Genomic DNA, 6,822 nt, shown 5'->3' on the forward strand with positions numbered 1-6,822 from the left:
AACTCTATGCACACAAGCTAGAAAATATACAAGAAATGGATAAATTCTTGAACACATAACCCCTCTCAGGACTGAACCAAAAAGAAATTGAATCCCTAAACAGACCTATAATGAGCTCTGAAATTGAATCAGTAATAAATAGCCTAACCAGCCAAAAAAGCCCTGGACCAGACAGATTCACAGCTGAATTCCATCAGATGAACAAAGAAGAACTGGTACCATTCCTCTTAAAACTATTCCAGAAAGTTGAGGAAGAGGGACTCCTCTCCAACTGATTCTATGAGGTCAGCATTATCCTGATACCTAACATGGCAGAGACAAAACAAAAAAAGAAAACTTCAGGCCAACATCCTTGATTAACACAGAGGCAAAAGTCTATGTTAAGTCAACAAAATACTGACAAACTGAATCCAGCAGTACATCAAAAAGTTAATCCACCATGAAAGTAGGCTTTATTGTTGGGATGCAAAGTTGGTTCAACATATGCAAATCAATAAACATGATTCATCAGATAAACAGAACTAAAGACAAAAACCATATGATCATCTCAATAAATGCAGAATAGGCTTTCATTAAATTTAACATCCCTTTATGTTAAAAGCTCTTAACAAACAAAGAATTGAGGGAAGATACCTCAAAATAATAAGAGCCATCTACGACAAACCACAGCCAACGTCATACTAAATAGGCAAAAGCTGGAAGCATTTCTCTTGAAAACTGGCACAAGACAAGGGTGCCCTATCTCTTCACTCTTATTCAACATAGTATTGGAAGTCCTGGCCAGAATAATCAGGCAAGAGATAAAAGGCACCCAAATAGGAGAAGAGGAAGTCAAACGATTCCTGTTTGCAGATGACATAATTCTATATCTAGAAAACCCCATAGTCTCAGCCCAAAATCTCCTTAAGCTGATAAACAACTTCAGCAAGATTTCAGCATACAAAATCAATGTACAAAAATTGCCAGCATTCCTACACATCAACAACATCCAAGGAAGGCTGTTGTCAGTGTATAGGAATGCTGGCAATTTTTGTACATTTTGTATATTGCTTCCAACACCAACATAGGAAACATCACAGTACCCAACTTCAAACTATACTACAGAGCTACAGTAACCAAAACAGCATGGTACTGGTACAAAAACAGAAACATAGGTCAACAGAACAGAATAAAGACCCCTGAAACAATGTTGCACATCTACAACCATCTGATCTTTAAAAAAAACTGACAAAAACAAGCAATAGGGAAAGGATTCCCTATTCAATAAATGGTACTGAGATAACTGGCTAGTCACATGTGGAAGTTTGAAAGTGGACCCCTTCTTTATGCCATACACAAAAATCAACTCAAGAAGACTAAAGACTTAAATGTAAAACCCAAAACTATAAAAAAAAAAATTCGAAGACAACCTAGGCAATACCATTCAGGACGTAGGAACTGGCAAAGATTTCATGACAAAGATGCGAAAAGCAATTGCAACAAAAGTAAAAATTGATAAATGGGATCTAATTAAAGAGCTTCTGCACAGCAAATAAAACTATCAAGAGAATAAATAGACAACTTACAAAATAAAACATTTGCAAACCATGCATCTGACAAAGGTCTAATATCCAGCATCTATAAGGAACTTAAACAAATTTACAAGTAAAAAAAATGACCCCATTAAAAAGTGGACAAAGGACATGAACAGACACTTTTCAAAAGAAGCATATGAAAAAAGCTCAGTATTACTAATTAGAGAAATGCAAATCAAAAACAAAATGGGATACCATCTCATACCAATCAGAATGGCGATTATTAAAAAGTCAAAAATAACATACTGGCAAGGTTGCAGAGAAAAAGGAATGCTTATACACTGTTGTTGGGAGTGTAAATTAGTTTAACTATTGTGGAAAGCAGTGTGACAATTCCTCAAACAGCTAGAAACAGAACTACCATTCGACCTAGCAGTCACATTACTGGGTATATACCCAAAGGAATATAAATTATTCTATCATAAAGACACATGCACACGTACATTCACTGCAGCACTAATTGCAATAGCAAAGACATGGAATCAACCTAAATGCCCATCAATGGAAGACTGGATAAAAAAAAAAAAAATGTGGTACACAGCCAACATCATACTGAATGGGCAAAAGCTGGGACCATTTCTCTTGAAAACAGGCACAAGACAAGAAGCCCTCTCTCACCACCCCTATTCAACATAGTATTGGAATTTCTGGCCAGAGCAATCAGGCAAGAGAGAAAAATAAAGGGCATCCACATAGGAAGAGAGGAAGTCAAATTGTCTTTGTTTGCAGATGATATGATCCTATATCTAGAAAACCCCATCAATTCAACCCAAAAGCTTCTTTTTGTCTTTTTATTTTTCCATAGGTTGTTGGGGTACAGGTGGTATTTGGTTACATGAGTAAATTCTTTAGTGGTTATTTGTGAGATTTTGGTGCACCCATCACCTAAGCAGTATACACTGCATCCCATTTGTAGTCTTTTATCCCTTGCCCCCCACCACCCTTCCCTGCAAGTCCCCAAAATTCATTCTATCATTCTTATGCCTTTGCTTCATCATAGCTTAGCTCTCACATACCAATGAGAACATACGATGCTTGGTTTGTAAATTAGCTTAACTATTGTGGAAAGCAGTGTGACAATTCCTCAAACAGCTAGAAACAGAACTACCATTCGACCTAGCAGTCACATTACTGGGTATATACCCAAAGGAATATAAATTATTCTGTCATAAAGACACATGCACACGTACATTCACTGCAGCACTAATTGCAATAGCAAAGACATGGAACTTGACTTAGAATAATAATCTGCAATCTCAGTCAGGTGGCTGCAAATGCGTTAATTCATTCCTTTTTATGGCTGAGTAGTATTCCATCATATATGTATATATACACCACAGTTTCTTTATCCATCCACTCGTGGATTGATGGGAATTTGAGTTGGTTCTACGATTTTGAAATTGCAAACTGTGCTGCTATAAACATGCGTGTGCAAGTATCTTTTTTGTAAAATGACTTTTTTCCCACTGGGTAGATACCCAGTAGTGGGATTGCTGGATCAAATGCTAGTTCCACTTTTAGTTCTTTAAAGAATCTTCACACTGTTTTCCATAGCAGCCGTACTAGTTTACATTCCCACCAGCAGTGTAGAAGTATTCTCTGGTCACCACGTCCACACCAACATCTACTGTTTTTTGATTATGGCCATTCTTGCAGGAGTAAGGTGGTATCGCATTGTGGTTTTGATTTGCATTTCCCTGATCATTAGTGATGTTCAGCATTTTTTCGTATGTTTTTTGGTCACTTGTATATCTTCTTTTGAGAATTGTCTATTCATGTCCTTAGCCTGCTTTTTGATGAGATTGGTTTTTTCTTACTGATTTGAGTTCATTGTAGATTCTGGATATTAGTCCCTTGTCAGATGTACAGATCGTGAAGATTTTCTCCCACTCTGTGGGTTGTCTGTATACTCTGCTGACTGTCCCTTTTGCCATGCAAAACTCTTTAGTTTAAATCCCAGCTATTTATCTTTGTTTTCTATTGCATTTGCTTTTGGGTTCTTGGTCATGAAATCCTTGTCTAAGCCAATGTCTAGAAGGATTTTTCCAATATTATCTTCTAAAATTTTTATAGTTTCAGGTCTTAGGTTTAAGTCTTTAATCCATCTTGATTCAATTTTTGTATAAGGTGAGAGATGAAGATCCAGTTTCATTCTCCTACATGTGGCTAGCCAATTATTCCAGCACCATTTGTTGAAAAGGGTGTCCTTTTCCCACTTTATGTTTTGTTTGCTTTGTTGAAGATCAGTTGGCTGTAAGTATTGGGGCTTATTTCTGGGTTCTCTGTTTTTTCCCCTTGGTCTATGTGCCAATTTTTAGTACCACCCTGTTTTGGTGACTATGGCCTTATAGTATAGTTTGAAATCAAGTATTGTGATGCCTCTGGATTTGTTCCTGTAGCTTAGTCTTGCTTTGGCTATCAGGGCTCTTTTTTGGTTCCATATGAATTTTATAATTGTTTTCTCTAATTCTGTGAAAAATAATGGTGGTATTTTGGTGGGGATTGTGTTGAATTTGCAGATCATTTTTGGCAGTATGGTCATTTTCACAATATTGGTTCTATCCATCCTTAAGCATGGGTTGTGTTTCCATTTGTTTGTGTCATCTATGATTTCTTTGAGCAGTGTTTTGTAGTTTTCCTTGTAGTGGTCCTTCGCCTCCTTCCTTAGGTATATTTTTAAGTGCTTTTTTGTTGTTGTTGTTTGCTTGTTTTTGTTTGTTTTTGCAGCTATTGTAAAAGGGGTTGAGTTCTTGATTTGATTCTCTGTTGGTCGCTGTTGGTGTATAAAAGAGCTACTGATTTGTGTACGTTAATCTTGTATCCGGAAACTTTGCTGAATTCTTTTATGAGTTCTAGGAGCTTTCTGGAGGAGTCTTTAGGGTTTTCAAGGTAAACGATCATATTGTCAGCAAAGAGTAATAATGTTTGACTTCCTTTTTACCAGTTTGGATGCCCTTTATTTCTTTCTCTTGTCTGATTGCTCTGGCTAGGACTTCCAGTACTATGTTGAAGAGGAGTGGTGAGAGTGGGCATCCTTGTCTTGTTCCAGTTCTCAAAAGGGATGTTTTCAAACTTTTTCTCATTCAGTATTATGCGGGCTGTCGGTTTGTCACAGAAGGTTTTCATTACATTGAGCTCAATGTCCATTGTGTGCCAGTTTGGCTGAGAGTTCTAATTATAAAGAGATGCTGGAATTTGTCCAATGCTTTATCTGCATCTATTGAGATGATCATGTAATTTTTGTTTTTAATTCTGTTTATGTGATGTATCACATTTATTGACTTGCATATGTTAAACTATGCCTGCATCCCTGGTATGAAACCCACTTGGTCATGGTGGATTATCTTTTTGATATGCTGTTGGATTCAGTTAGCTAGTATTTTGTTAAGGATTTTAGCATCTATGTTCATCAGGGATATCGGTCTGTAGTTTTCTTTTTTGATTATGACCTTTCCTGGTTTTGGTATTAGGGTGATGATGGCTTATGGAATGAATTACTGAGGGCTCCCTCTTTCTCTATCTTGTGGAATAGTGTCAAAATGGTACCAATTCTTTGAATGTCTGGTAGAATTCTGCTGTGAATCTGCCTGGTCCTAGAATTTTTTTTTTCTTTGGTAATTTTTAAATTACCATTTCAGTCTTGCTGCTTGTTATTGGTCTGTTCAGGATATTTAATTCTTCCTGACTTAAGCCAGGAGGGTTGTAATTTTCCAGGGATTTATCTATCTTTTCTAGGTTTTCTAGTTTATGTGCATAAAGGTGTTCATAGTAGCCCTGAATGATCTTCTGTATTTCAGTGGTGTCAGTTGTAATGTCTCCCATTTCATTTCTTAATGAGGTTATTTGGATTTTCTCTCTTCTTTTCTTGGTTAATCTTGCTAATGGTCTATCAATTTTATCTTTTGAAAGAACCAGCTTTTTGTTTCATTTATCTTTTGTATTTTTGTTTGTTTGTTTGTTTGAATTTCATTTAGTTCTGCTCTGATCTTTGTTATTGCCCTTTTTCTGCTGGGTTTGGGTTTGGTTTGTTCTTATTTCTCTAGTTCCTTGAGGTGTGACCTTAGATTGTCAGTTTGTGCTCTTTCAGTCTTTTTGATGTAGGCATTTAGCACCACCTTTGCTGTATCCCAGAGGTTTTGATAGGTTGTGTCATTATTGTCATTCAGTTCGAAGAAATTTTTAATTTCCATCTTGATTTCGTTTTTGACCTAATGTTCATTCAGGAGCAGGTTATTTAATTTCCATGTATTTGCATGGTTTTGAAAGTTCCTTTTGGAGTTGATTCCCAGTTTTATTCCACTGTGGTCTGAGAGGGTGCTTGATACAATTTCAATTTTTTAAAATTTATTGAGGTGCGTTTTGTGGCCTATCATATGGTCTATCTTGGAGAAAGTTTTATGCGCTGTTGAATAGAATGTGTATTCTGCAGTTGTTCAATGAAATGTTTTGTATATATCTGTTAAGTCGATTTGTTCCAAGGTATAGTTTAAATACATTGTTTCTTTATTGACTTTGTCTTGATAACCTTTCTAGTGCTGTCAGTGGAGTACTGAAGTCCCCCACTATTACTGTGTTGCTGTCTATCTCATTTCTTAGGTCTAGTAGTTATTGTTTTATAATTTGGGAGCTCCAGCGTTAGGTGCATATGTGTTTAAGATTGTGATATTTTCCTGTTGGACAAGGCCTTTACCATTATATATAATGTCCCTCTTTGTCTCTTTTGACTGCTTTTGCTTTAAAAGTTTGCTTTGTCTGATATAAGAATAGCTCCCCCTTCTCGCTTTTGGTGTCCATTTGCATGAAATGCATTTTTCCACCCTTTACTTTAAGTTTATGTAAGTCCTATGTGTCGTGAGTCTCCTGAAGGCAGCAGATGGTTGGTGAGTTCTCATCCATTCTGCAGTTCTTTTAAGTGGAGCATTCAGGCCATTTACATTCAACATTAGTATTGAGATGTGAGGTATCATTGCATTTACTGTGCTGTTGGTTGCCTTTGTACCTTGATTTCTTTGTTTTTTGTTTTTGCTTTTTAAATTGTATTTTTGTTTTATAGGTCCTGTGTGATTTATGCTTTAAAGAGGTTCTGTTTTCATGTGTTCCCAGGATTTGTTTCAAGACTTAGAGCTCCTTTTAGCAGTTCTTATAGTGGTGGCTTGATAGTGGCGAATTCTCTCAGCATTTGTTTGTCTGAAAAAGACTGTATATTTCCTTCATATATGATGCTTAGTTTCACTGAATACAAAATTCT

This window comes from Nomascus leucogenys, chromosome 21 (assembly GCF_006542625.1).
Source record: "Nomascus leucogenys isolate Asia chromosome 21, Asia_NLE_v1, whole genome shotgun sequence".
Taxonomy (NCBI): Eukaryota; Metazoa; Chordata; class Mammalia; order Primates; family Hylobatidae; genus Nomascus; species Nomascus leucogenys.